This window comes from Musca domestica, unplaced genomic scaffold, assembly GCF_030504385.1.
Source record: "Musca domestica strain aabys unplaced genomic scaffold, Musca_domestica.polishedcontigs.V.1.1 38, whole genome shotgun sequence".
In the NCBI taxonomy this organism is placed as follows: domain Eukaryota; kingdom Metazoa; phylum Arthropoda; class Insecta; order Diptera; family Muscidae; genus Musca; species Musca domestica.
In genome coordinates this window covers 3,362,740-3,377,363 of record NW_026712324.1, presented here as the reverse complement: position 1 = coordinate 3,377,363, position 14,624 = coordinate 3,362,740, and the positions used below count along the sequence as shown (strand labels likewise).

General features: G+C 34.8%; 1 protein-coding gene across 2 annotated transcripts in view; it reads left to right on the top strand.

The window, feature by feature from the left end:
* The window catches only part of LOC101891526 (uncharacterized), a 217,739-nt gene that overhangs the window by 90,843 nt on the left and 112,272 nt on the right, over positions 1 to 14,624 (top strand). For both annotated transcript variants that reach the window (XM_059126368.1, XM_059126369.1), the window contains one exon: positions 10,397 to 10,451. The gene's annotated coding sequence lies outside the window, so the exon portion shown is untranslated. The remainder of the gene's footprint in view (positions 1 to 10,396; positions 10,452 to 14,624) is intronic.

Sequence of the window (14,624 nt, the reverse complement as noted above, 5' to 3'; positions counted from 1 at the left end):
GCGTGCTGGGTGCGATGGAATGTCCAAGTCCTACGGCCAAAATGTTTGCGTGCCCAAGGCTTTAATACACCCTCCAGAATATTTTCGCGATAAAATTGGGCATTTATTCTAATGCCACGGTCGATTAATATGAGCGAAGAGCGACCATCGGCTGTTATGGCGGCCCACACCATCACCATGGCTGGCGCTTGAGTTCTGGTGGCCAACCGAAGGTGCACATTTTAAGCTGACATTTTCGGAGAAAACCAAATTTGGCCGTTCACCACGTTCGGCCAAGCGAAACAACAAACATCGGACGTTATGGCGGACTTTGGCGGCGCTTGAGTTCTGGTGGCCAACCAAAGGTGCACATTTTCAGCTAACCTCTTTGGAGAAAATCAAATTCGGCAGGTCACCTCTTTCGGCCAAGCGAAGCAACTCCTTAGCTCTTTTGTGTCTGTTTTCTTTCTGTTGCGGTGTAAGTGCTTGCAGTTTTTGGAATTTCAATGGCTTTACCCCAAAGCTCACTTTCAATATTTACCGAATGGAATATTGCGATATGTTCAGCTCACGAGCCATTTTTCGCCCACTTTGACGCAGGTTTCGATCAAGTCGCTTTTTTACTTTTCGAACCATTTCTGCTGATGTTGCTGTTTTCTTCCGTCCACTTCCTTGACGTCGGGCTACACTACCATTATCACGGTAACGAGCGATGGTGTGAGACACTAAAGATTTATTCACATTTAAATGCTGGAGTGCTCTAAGGTAGCTACTTGTGGTTCTCCGGCCAAATATAAAGAAATCACACTATCACGCTTGAATTCCATCACGAATAACTTTTTTCTGGAAAATTCCTACCAAAATGCTTTTGTACGCTTGTAAACAATAGAATGAGCTGTCACTGGAATAATTTTAACAGCTGTCGGACGAGTGGCTTAGAAATGACAGCAATCTGAAGTTTGCTGATGAAAAAACATCTCACCCTGTATATACTAAAACCACGATTAGGTCTTTAAGTTCATGACAGATATTCTGAAAAATATCAGAATTTGGGTCTAATGTTTCTTGAAACTTATTATTTATCAATTGCTCTATAAAAATATTCTTTAAAATCCATGATTTTCCATGATTTGCCTATGAAAAAAATATTTTTAAAAATTCAGCGAAAGGTGCTTAAAAATAAATCAAAAACTCCAGGCCGCTGCTGATCTGCAAAAAAATATATTCTTAACATAATTCACAATTTTTATCTATGAGTTCATGAATGCATATTCTTCAAAACTTCATGATTATGGCCCCTGAAAACATTATTAAAAATTGGGCTATGAATTATTTACAAAATATCCAGCAAACAGTCCGTGATTATTAGCATATTAGTTCCCGAAAAGTACCCTTTAAGAAACTACGACTATGGTTCCAAGCATTGAAGTCGACCTTAAGGTAAACTGTTTTAATAGCTTAACTATTGGACTTATCGTAGAAAATCAAAGGGTTTTTTTTGTGAGGACCAAAAATTCTGCCCACACAAGTCCAAAAGCCTATGTTATAGAAGACCCAGAAGGCATTTGCTCTCTTTTGAGGCAGAATTCTCCAGTTAACATTTAAATTCATATAATTTCCTAGAACTCAAAAAAAAATCCAATCCAAAGATGCATTTCACCAATAACATTCCTCATATTTCCATTTCTTCATCAGCAAAAATAATGCCATTTACAGCATCCACACAGAAGCACTTGGCCTTCCGAACATCTTTCATTTGCATGATGACATGTTGTTGGTGTATTTGTTGTTGTTCATTTTTCTTATTTCTGTGATTTAATTGAGGACACAAGCAAATGATGTGTAAAAATGTAAACCATGCAAAATTATTTACACGCTGGCTATATCGAGCATACCAAACACACATACACACAGCAGCATACTCATGCCACACCCACACCGACGTCCACAAAATTAAGGCCAATATTCCAATTAAAAACATAAAGCAACAGGAGATGAGAAAGACCGACCGACCGACCAAACGACGGACGCTTTCAATAATGGTATAACCCTCGGTTGACCAAGGGTAGAACACAATCATTCGATAAGGTATCTGAAAAAAAATAAGGAAAAATATAGTCACTATTATAAATATTTTAGTTTTTATTTTAATTTCACGGATATTTAACGCAATATAATATGACAGAAAGTGAAAAAATTGGATTTTTTTGGACCACTTCAGAAATAATATTGAATTTTCAAGAATATTTTAGTAAAGACAAAAAGAGCCACAAAACAGCTTTTCTTAAGAAAAGATCTTCAAGGGCAAGGATACCTACAAACTATTATTATTATTATTATTTTTTTTTTTTTGTAAGGTTTAAAAAAAAAGTTTCGAGGACCAGCAGATCTACAAATCAGGATTTTTGACAATATTTTTTCAAGGATCAAAAGACGAAATTTTTGATATTTAAGTATATTTTTTAAGGACAATTTGGGTTACAAATATGAACTTTTTAAAAATATTATTTAAGGGCTATCTGAGATGCAAACGTGGTTTAAAGAAAAGTTTTCCATCAGAGTCTCAAAGGTGGATTTTTTCTTTTTCAAGGACAAACTGAGCCAGAAAAGGGACTTTTTACAATTTTAAAGGAAAAATAGATCCACAAACAAATATTAATCAAGGGCCTTCTGAGCCCCAATCGGGGATTTTTTAATAATATTTTCCAAGGATCAAATGAGTCACAAACATGGATTTTAAAGAATATGTCTCAAGGAAAAAAACAGATTTTTAAAATATTTTTTTAAGGATCGAACTTGGATTTTTTTTAAAAATTTTCCAAGGATCAAACGTGGATTTTCTTTAATTTTTTTAAGGATAAAAGGTGGATATTCTTTAGGTATTTTTTTAAGGATCAATTGCGGATTTTCTTCAATTTTTTTAAGGATCAAACGTGGATTTTCTGTAGATATATTTTCACGGATCAAAAATTTTTTAAAGGATCAAACGTGGATTTTCTTTAGGTATTTTTTCAAATGATCAACATAGATTTAAAAAATACAAGGACCAAACGTGGATTTGTTAAAATATTTTTTCAAGGCTAACGTGGATTTTTTCAAGGCTAATGTGGATTTTTTTAAATATTTTTTCAAGGCTAACGTGGATTTTTTTAAATAGTTTTTCAAGGCTAACGTGGTTTTTTTTTCAAATATTTTTTAAAGGCTAATGTGGATTTTTTTCAAATATTTTTTCAAGGCTAATGTGGTTTTTTTTTTAAATATTTTTCAAGGCTAACGTGGATTTTTTAAAATATTTTTTCAAGGCTAACGTGGATTTTTCAAATATTTTTTCGAGGCTAATGTGGATTTTTTTAAAATATTTTTTCAAGGCTAACGTGGATTTTTTCAAATATTTTTTCGAGGCTAATGTGGATTTTTTTAAAATATTTTTTCAAGGCTAACGTGGATTTTTTCAAATATTTTTTCGCGGCTAATGTGGATTTTTTTAAAATATTTTTTCAAGGCTAACGTGGATTTTTTCAAATATTTCTTCGAGGCTAATGTGGATTTTTTTAAATATTTTTTCAAGGCTAACGTGGATTTTAAAAAATATTTTTTAAGGATCAGACAAAAATTCAATAATATTTTTTCAAGGTCCTACAGAGCCACAAGAGTGAATTTTTGGAGAATATTTTTTTTCAAGGACCTTCAGAGTAACAAACGAGAACTAATTTTTGGAAGACCATGTGAGCCACAGACCTGGTCTATTTAAGAATATTTTTTCAAGGACCTCCTGAGTCACAAGCGAGAAGTTCTGGAAATAATTTGCTCAAAGAATTTTGCATGAAGTTAGAGTTTAGGGCTGGGCAGAAGTCTACCGGTTTTTACGGCCTTGGACAATATTTAGCGGGTAAAATAAATTATAACTTTTAAGTCAAAAAATTTGATAATTTCCACTAAAAAGCGAAAACTCAAATACATTAAAAGGAAAAAAGAAAAAAAATCAAGGACCAAACTGGATTTTTTGAAATATTTTTCAAGGACCTAACGTGGATTTTTTAAAATATTTTTTCAAGGACCAAATTGAGTCACAAACTTGGATTACTTTGTTCAAGGTCCTACAGAGCACAATCGAGAATTTTTGGAGATTTTTTTTTCAAGGACCTTCAGAGTAACAAGCTAGATTTTTTTTTATTGGAACGCCATCTGAGCCACAAACTATTTTTTAAGACCAACAGAATCACAGACGTGGGCTGTTTAAGAATATGTCTGCAAGGACCTCCTGAGCCACAAGCGAGGAAATTATTTTTTCAAAGACCAACAGAACAACAAACGGAAATTTGAGGAAGGTTTTTTTTTTAATTACCGACAGAGCCTTTAATTTTTTTTTATGTTTTTTTTCTTCAAAGACAAACAGAGTTTAAACATCATTTGATATTTTTTCAAAGATCAGTGTAACCGCAGATGTTGGTTTTTTTAAGAATATTTTTCCAAGGACCAAAGTGGATTTTCGAAGAATAGTTTTCCATGGACCCACGGAGCCATGTTTTATATCTTCCTCCATATGGCTACAGAGGTTAAATATCATTTAATATGCCTAAACGTGTCTCATCGAAAAAATGGTTTTAGACACCATACACACTATAGACCCACCATTACGTTTCAGAAAATTTCGATTCGATCTAGGTTTGTCCGTCCTTCCACATTCTGCCTAGCTGGCTGATGCGGCCGGTAACTCTCGAAGGGTGTATCCGATTTGGTTCAAACTTGGTAGATTGTAATATTAGTACCAAACTTAGATCGAGTTCAGAGATGGGCAATATTGGGCTACTACTTCTGGTATATTCCCTACAACCGATCGCAATTTCACCAGAAAATAAAAAAGGATCAACAAGATAGGATACAACAAGAAAGGATCATCCGTCGCTAGGTCAGGTGGGAAAATGGACAATATCGACCCACTCCCTTAAGTACCTCGCCCACAAAGGGTTAACATTTTGAATGACAACAACTCTTATAAAATTTAAATAAGAGTCTGATTATCCTCAAAATTGACACATATTTTAGCAAAACAAGATCTGGTATGAAAAACTCCTTCTGGTATCACGCGCACAATGGGACAAATTTTTGAATAACCATGATTACACTTCCAATTAGGACCATGACCTCGGATGCTCCACCATAAAGGGTCAACAGTTTAAATAACCATAATGCAACTCAAAATATATTTAAAAAAAAAAACTGACTTTGGCTGAGGTTATAAATCTGTTTTAGATTACTTTTTTGAGAATTAACTATGAAGTATTCGTGGCCAATAATTTGAATATTTTTCAAGGACCATTTTCTCTGAATATTTTCATTTTTTTGTGGATTTTCTAAGAATATTTCATCAAAGACAACTAGCGGTGAAAATTTTCTGGACCAACTTTCCAGGACCAATTGTAGATATTTTACGAATATTTTAGAGCCACAAAGGTAGATTTTTTTTTGAAATATTTTTTAAGGAGCCACAAACTTGGATTATTTTAAACAATTGTTTTTCAAGGACTAAAGGACCACCAGATCCACAGACTTGGATTTTTGAAGAATATTTTTTTCAAAGGACTACCAGATCCTTAAACTCGAATTTTTAAGAATATTTTATAGTTCCATAGTCCCGAAACATATTTTTTTAATATTTTGTTAAGGACTTATAGAACCACAGTCGTGGAAATTTTAAGAATTTTTTAAGGACCACCAGACACACAAAATTTCGGGTTTTTAGAATTCTTTTGGTCAATCTCGAAATCGGAGCCAATGACGATGATTTTTAAAGAATATTTTTTTAAGACCGAGCGGAGTCATAGACTTAAAGGTTTTTGAAACATTTTTTAAAAATCAACAGAGCGACAAACGTGAATTTTTAAGAACTAACTTAACACTATGTTTGAAACTCCACACAATATCCGAAATTTAATTACTGTAGTACCTCATGTGATGTAACATAATTTCTTCAGATGATATTGCGAAAAACATTTTGAAACAAAATGTATGTTCAAATTGTGTGTGAGAATTTTTACAAAAAATCAAAACGATATTTACAGTATTTAATGTTACAACCTAGTTCACATTATTCGTAACATTCTTATCATATTTTTGTCAAATAATTTCGGCAAATATATTTCATACCAGATACAATACGTCTATGATGAAGTACCGAGTAGTAGCAGCAGTAGCAGCTACTTGCCGCAACAACATCAGCAGCTGGGAAAAAATTAGGCATAGATGTCATATAATGCAAGCCAACACACACACGGCACAACATTACGATTTGCAACACGCCCCAACCCAACATAACACACACTGAGGCTACATTCATACGTAACCTATGTGTAACAGCAATGTTGCATAAATGCAACACATAACCATACAACTGCAACCGTCACAGGGATAAGTGGTAGGGAGGAGGGAAGAAAGCTCAACTATTGCATTGCAGATTGCATTTAATATTTCTCTTGCGCTCTCGTAACTTACAATGACTTCAATTAATGCAACCGAGGAGCAACTGCAACCAACAAAATTTCGGGTTGTACGCCACATGTGACTGCATCATATGGCGATGGTGATGGCTAATGTTGGTCCAACAACACCCAGGCATACGACATGATGACGGCGATGACGATGATGATGATGCAAATGAGTAGCTGGAACATTACGCCAACAGATGTGAAATTGAATTTTTCATGTTTTTTTTTTTTAATTTTCGTGGAGCAAAATGCGTAGCTTTTAATTCACTTTTATGAATGCATACAAAGGAGTTCGTTAAGTGGAACTCATGTTCCAAAAATGAAGAGAATATTTTGTGGTGTATGCCATGACAATTGAATCATGGATTTTCCAATAATAGGTTGTTAGGCGACAACAATCCAAAATTTTGCAAAGAATGTATATTTAATTAACAATCGCGGATTTTAAAGAATGTTTTTTTTTTTTCAAAGATCAATTGTGGATTTTTTATTTTGAAATATATTTTTTCAAGGATATAGAAAGCCATGATAGTGAGGGTTCTATGACAATTGTTTCAAGGATCCACAAAAGTAGACTTTTTAAGAAAATTTTTAAAAGGAACCAAAAACGTCACTTTTTAAAAAAAGATTTATTCAAAGACTTAAACCGGATTTGTAAAGAATAATTTTTAAAGGACATTTACATCAATAATAATTGTTGATTTTTTCAGGAATACTTTTTCACCTTTCACCTAAGATACAATAATGGATGGTTAAATCTAGTTTTTATAAACCAATAGAGGTATAAACGCCGATTTCGGCGAATATTTAAGATTATTCTTAAAGGAAAAACTAAGAATGACTAACACAAGCGTGAACTTGAATGTTGGTTTTTTATTGAAAAAACATCAAGGAATAATCAAGTCAGGATAAAAAGAGACACAAACCTAGATTTACAATAAATATTTTCTCGAGGACCAACTGAGGAATTATAGTGGATTTTTTAGGGATATTTTTTTAAGAACCTATTATGGAATACATTTTTTAAAAACAGTTATTCAAATGCCAATCGGGGAGTATCTGGAAATATTTTCCAAGGATCAATCGTGTATTTCTTGAAGAATTTTCTTAAGGATTAAACGTTGATTTTTTAGCAATATTTTTGAAAGAGATACTTGCCATTAAATTTGGTTTTTTTTTTTAATATTTTTTTCAAGGAACATCGGATGAATAACCGTGCTTTTAGGAATAGCTTTTCAAGGACCAATTGTGGATTTTTTCAGAGTACTTTTCATGGACCAATCGTGGATTTTTAAGAATATTTTTCCAGGAACTATCGTGTATTTTTTAGGAATATCTATCCTGAACCTATTGTGGATATTTTAAGAATATTTTGGATGGACCAAAGAGGACTTATCGTAGATTTTTTAAGAATATTTTTCATGAATAATTTTCAAGGACCAATCGTGGATTTTTTAAAAATAATTTTCAAGGACCAATGAGGAATAATCCGAGATTTCTTGAGAATATTTTTTAAGGACCTATGAGAAATAATTGTGGATTTTTTAAGAATATTTTTCAATTACTAATGAGGAATAATTGTAGATTTTTTAAGAATATTTTCAAGTACCAATGGGGAGTGATTGTGGATTTTTTAAGAATATTTTCAGGGACCAATGAGGAATAATCGTGGGTTTTTAAGAATATTTTCAAGGACCAATCGTGTTTTTTTAAGGAATATGACAAATACCGATCGTGGTGTTTTTTAAAAATATTTTTCAAGGAATCGTGGATTTTTTAAGAATATTTTTCAAGGACTAATGAGGAGTAAACGTATATTTTTCAGAATATTTTTTAAGAACCAATGAGGAATAATTGTGAATTTTTTAAAAATAATTTTGAAGGACTAATGAGGAATTATCGTGGATTTTCAAGAATATTTTTCAAGGACCAATGAGGAATAATCATATAATTTCAAGGACCAATAGAACAAATTTCGTATTTAAGGGATATCGGTTCAAGGACAAAGAATTTCTCTAAGAATATATTTACAAAGGCAACCTTAGGAATAATCGTTATTATTTTAATACCCTCCACCATACTTAGTATGGAGGGTATATTAAGTTCGTCATTCAGTTTGTAACTCATCGACATAATTATTTTAGACCCAACAAAGTATATATATTCTTGATCAGCGTAAAATTCTAAGACGATTTAGCCCTGCCCGTACGTCTGTTGTAATCACGCTACAGTCTAAACGAATTAAGATAGGAAGCTAAAATTTTGCACAGATCTCTTTTTTGTCTGCAGACAGGTCAAGTTCGAAGATGGGCTATATCGGTCCACGAAATCGTATATCCCCCATATAACGGTACCCCCGGATATTCGGTAGTTTGATGATTTTACCCACATTTTTTATCGGAATTGTCTGAAAATCCACACAAGGAGTTCCTTGTGGGTACTTTATACCTCGGCAGAGAATTATCTATGTAGGTCCACGATATCGTATAGCCCCCATACAACGGTACCCCCGATATTCCGTATTTTGATGTTTTTAGCCACATTTTTCAACGGAATGGTCACAAGGGGTTCTTTGTACACAAGGGGTTCTTTGTGAGCACTTTACCCCCCGACAGAAAATTCACGATAACGTATAGCTCCCATATAACGGTACACCGCGATATTTGGTATTTTGATGATTTTAGCCACATTTCCCAATCGTATTGTCTGAAAATCCACACAAGGAGTTCTTTGTGAGCACTTTACCCCCTGAAACGGAATTTTCTATATAGGTCCACACTATATTCGGTATTTTGATGATTTTAGCCACTTTTTCCAATTAAATTATCTGAAAATCCACACAAGGAGTTCCTTGTGAGTACTTTACACCCAGACATAGATTTGTCTTTATAGGGCCACAATATCGTATATCCCCCCATATATCGGCACCTTCCTATATTAGATATTTTAAAGATTTTAAAAGAATTGTCAATGGATTTTATCTTTTTTTTTGAAAATTTTCTAATTCATTCCAAATGGTGGAGGGTATTCAAAGTTCGGCCCGGCCGAACTTACTGCATTTTTACTTGTTAAAAATAATATCGTAAGGATCAACAGTGCCATAAATGGAATTTTAGAAGAATAATCTTTCAAGGTCCAACTACGCCACAAACGTGCATTTTTTTAGCAATGGTGTCATATATATGGATTTTAGTAAAAGCCTTCATAAACTCCTACATTCATTCCCTTGATAATGCAACTACATATTCGATCAACACCGAATTGGGTAAAAACCAGACCGAGGGTCTGGGATACCTTGCACCCGCAATACCAGAATAGAGCCCCCGGTCGGGCTTCGTAGCATCGCTACTATCAGTTGGACCCCAAGTATTCCGGGATAAGAACCCACCATCAAAAATCAGCCGAAAATACCGCAGCAAAAAACTACACATTTTTTGTATTGACAATTACGTCTTTATCTTGGTACAGTCAAATAAAGCTGCCGCTAGAGTTAAATGTGTTTTTGTGGTTCAGTTATAGTTTTAAACCATATTTGCTGAAAATTGACAGTTGGCGGGAATTATGGGAAGAATGGTCCATATGGGGCCATGTTTTTGTATGGTCTTCATATAAAAGTACCTCTTGGTATTCGCAATGATTTCAAAGTTTGTATTAGCATTTCGATTTGGGTATTAACTCGTAAGGCAGCAAATTATCTCTATATATGCCCTTTTAAAACATACATATGTTCCTGGTTTAAAAGGGTTCTACATTCGCTAGTCCATTTATTACAAAATCATATCACAGATTCCCCCTTATATAAAATATGTACCCACATATTTGTCTTAAAATATGATCATACTTCACATTATCTAATAAATTAGCATAAATACATAAATCTCATAATCTCTTATACTTCATTTTTCTTTTGTTTTTTTTTTTTTTTTTTGCAGACCTAAACAAACTTCTCGGTGGCAGTTAAATCTTCAAACCAACCGACATCTTAAGGTATGTAAAACAGCAAATTCCTCAAGAACACTCTTCATGGAGACTCGTGTAAAGATTAATTGCAGCTCTTAAAAATAATGACCCCAAAATAAACTTGCCCCGGATTAGGCTAGGAGAAAAACATAAGTTGAGCCTACTATAGTTTAAAATAAACTTTACACAACATTAAATTAGTATTAATGGTGTGCGTGTGTGTGTGTGTGTGCGTGTGTCCGTGCGGTTGTGTATCGTCGCATCTGTCATTAAACTGATGTAGAACAATATCCAAGGACTATTTTATCTCTGCTCCAGTTATCTTCCCACAAACATGTTCGGCAAAGATAAATGTCTTAGACTTAATTTTTCTGGGTGAGTGTGTGTGTGTTGGGGGGGATTTTTTGTCTTCCTTAGAAACGAACATGTAATCATGAATTTGTTCTCTGCTGCCTATTTTTGTGGTTTCCTGCTTCGCTTTCTTTCTTTGGTTTTCTTTTTTGGAGGTAATTTTATTAAATGAACCAACATTTGTCTTACTTATGCCTAGGCCGCCATAATGGCCCATGCTAGCTTGGTTATCTACGCAGTAGCCAATGTGACGCTGAACTATTTATTTAGGAATGCCCAGTGCCTGGGTGGTGTGGTAGAGCTAATTTTATGATGCTAAATTCGAATGAATGAAAAGAAAAAAAATCAATGATATATTATTAAGTATTTAGAAGGAGAGTAAGCGTGTGTGTGAGTGGGTAGATTCCACACCAGTTGCCGTATATGATTATTTCATTAGCTTGCATACCCTACAGACCGGCAGCAAATAAAAAAGTATGGAAAGCCTCTCACAGATCTTCTGTGGATTACATACTCACATAGGCCCTCTGTGATAGAACAAATGTTGCAGAGGTTCTATAAATAAAAGATCTTCAGTAGATAAAAGACACATCCCGAACATCTGAAAAATGATGACCTCGAAAAGGTATTCTATGCATAGAGGACTTTTTAAAGGTTTTCTATGGGACGATCCCTAATAGGTCTTCTCTGGATAGACTTCTCAAAATAGAAGACTCTTTACAAGTCTTCTAAGACAGAAGGCCTATACATGTTATCCAGTGTTATAAGAGGTCATAATTCGTTCGAAAATAAAAGACCTCTTAAACGTCTATTGGAAATGGCTGAATGATGTCCTAAAGATAAAATAACTTCTACAGGAATTCTATAAATCCTATTACAAAACTTCCTAGAGATTGTTATGCCCTGCACTACATAGTGGTAAGGGTATTATGTCTATATGGATTTATTTGTAATATGGAGAAGGAAGCGAGATACACCCATAGTTACTTTCGAGGATCTTCATAGAATCATTTTCGGAGTCGATTTATTCATGTCAGTTCGTCCGGCTGTCCATGTCTTTTTGTGAACAAAATGCAGGTCGCTTTTACTATCCGAATGACTTAAAATTTGTCAAACAATATATGTTTGGCCCAAGGAAGAACTCTATTGAAATTGGCGAGAATCGCTTCAAAGTTAGTACAACAAATTGCCAATATCAGTCCAAATTACCTGCATTTTGGCAGATCCTACCGAATTCAGTCTAGAAGCAAGTACATGAAATTTGGAGAAAATCGGTTCAGACATAACTATATCTTCCATATAATGGTTGCATGTGAAGCTCAAAAATGCATCTGTCAAATTTTATCGAGGTCGGATCAGAATAGGATATAGCTTCCAAATATATCTTTACCAGATACCGGGTTTGATGTGCACAAAATGCCTAATATCTATCCAAATAAACTGAATTTTGGCCATACCGATTTCATCCTAGAATCAAATAATTCAAATTTGTTGAAAATCAGTTCAGATATAGGTATAGCTCACCTATGCATTTAATGTATCCGATTTGGTGTTAAGGGCCCTCACATACTTAATATGGTTTTCACAACAATAATTTTTGGAACCCGATATCAGATACAGCTCAGAAATAAGTGTTGGAAATTTTGTCAATATCGCTTCAGATTTGTATACAGCTCCTATATATATAGTTATCCGATTTCAAGTGTTTTGTGCACAAAATGGCTTACATCAACCCAAATGGACCGTATTTTGGCACTTTCGACGGAATTCAACCTAAAAGCAAGTGCTTCAAATTTTGCTGAAAATCGTTTCAGTTATAGCTATAGCTCCCATATACAGGGTGGGATAAAAAAACTGCAACAAAGTAAAACGTCATAATTTTTACAGTTTTTTTAATTTTATTGAATGAAAGCAAAAAATATCGGAAATATCATCAAATTTTAGAATAAGTTTAGATTTGTTCGAATTGGTTACCTTTGGCACGAATTATGGCCTTCAAACTGCCAAAGAAACCGTCACACGCTGCCCAAATGTTGCTTTGAAGTATTTTGGCCCATTCCCGGCGAAGCGCTTGCTTGAGGTGATCGACACTTTGGTAATTTTTAGTGCCAACCTTACTTTTCAAAATACGAAAGACACAATAATCCAACTGATTGGTATGCGGAGATTTTGATGGCCATTGTGCGCTGGAAATGAAACGAGGAACCTCAGTTAGTAACCATTCTTGAATGGCGCGTGCTAAGTGCGATATTGCTGAATCCTGTATGAATGTCCAAGGTCTGTGGCCAAAATGTTTGCGTGCCCAAGGCTTTAATATACCCTGAAGAATATTTTCGCGATAATATTCAGCATTTATTCTGATGCCACGGTAGATTAATACAAGCGGAGAGCGATCATCGGCTGTTAGGGCGGCCCACATCATCACCATGGCCAGCGCTTGAGTTTTGGTGGCCAACTGAAGGTACACATTTTCAGCTGACCTCTTTGGCAAGTTAACACGATCACTTTGTTTGTTTACAAACTGCTGGACAACGAATGATTTCTCATCGGTAAAAACCAAATTCTGCAGTTCACCACTTTCGGCCAAGCGAAGCAACTCTTTAGCTCTTTTGAGACCATTTCCTTTCTTTTGCGGTGTAAGTTCTTGCACTTTTTGGAATTTCAATGGCTTTACCCCGAGCTCATTTTTTAATATTTGCCGAATGGAATATTGCGATATGTTCAGCTCATGAGTCATTTCTCGACCACTGCGACGCCGGTTTCGATCAAGTCGCTTCTTCACTTTTGGACCCATTTCTGCTGATGTTCCCATTTTCTTCCGTCCAATTCCTTGACGTCGGGCCACGCTACCAGTATCACGGTAATAAGCGATGGTATGAGCCACAAAAGTTTTATTCGCATTTAAATGCTGGAGTGCTCTAACGATAGCCACTTGTGGTTTTCAGCCAAATACAAACAAATCACACTATTGCGCTTGAATTCCATCAGGAATAACTTTTTTCCTGGAAAATTCTCTCCATAATGCTTTTGTACGCTGGTAAAAAATATAATGAGCTGTCACTGGAATAATTTTAACAGCTGTTGTACGAGTGGCTTAGAAATGACAGCAGTCTAACTTTGGTTGCCACCACAGTAACACAGGTGTTAAACCTCAAAATATACGTTTAAGATCCCACGAAGTATATATATGTTTGATCAGCATAAAATTCTATGTCGATTTAGCGACGTCCGTCCGTCTGTGAAAATTACAATAGCTTCCGAATGAAATGAATTCGGTTAATAAAATTCTACTTAAATGTATATTATGTCTGCAGGACTTTTGGTATTTCAAATTTGGTATTTGAAGTTCGTATATTACAGCTTATCACAGAAAATTGTCCGTGCAGATCAACGCCTTCGTATAGCCCCCATGAAACGGAAACTTCCGATATTCGGTATTTTTTGATTTTTGCGACATTATTCACTGGAATTTTTTCAAATTTGGTGTTTGACGTTCGTAATGGATACTACAACCTATGTCAGAAAATTGTCTATGCAGGTCCATATCTTCGAATAGCCCCCATATAAGGGTACGTCCCGATATTCAGTATTTTGATGATTTTAGCGCCATTCCGGAATTGTTTCAGACTTGGTATTTGAAGTTCGTAATGGATACTACAGCCTGTGACAGAAAATTATCTGTGCAGATCCACGTCCTCGTATAGCCCTCATATAACGGCACCTCCCGATATTCGGTATTTTGATGATTTTAGCGACATTATTCACCGGAACTGTTTTAAATTTGGTATTTGAAGTTCGTAATAGATACTACAGTCTATGACAGAAAATTGTCTGTGCAGGTTCACGTTT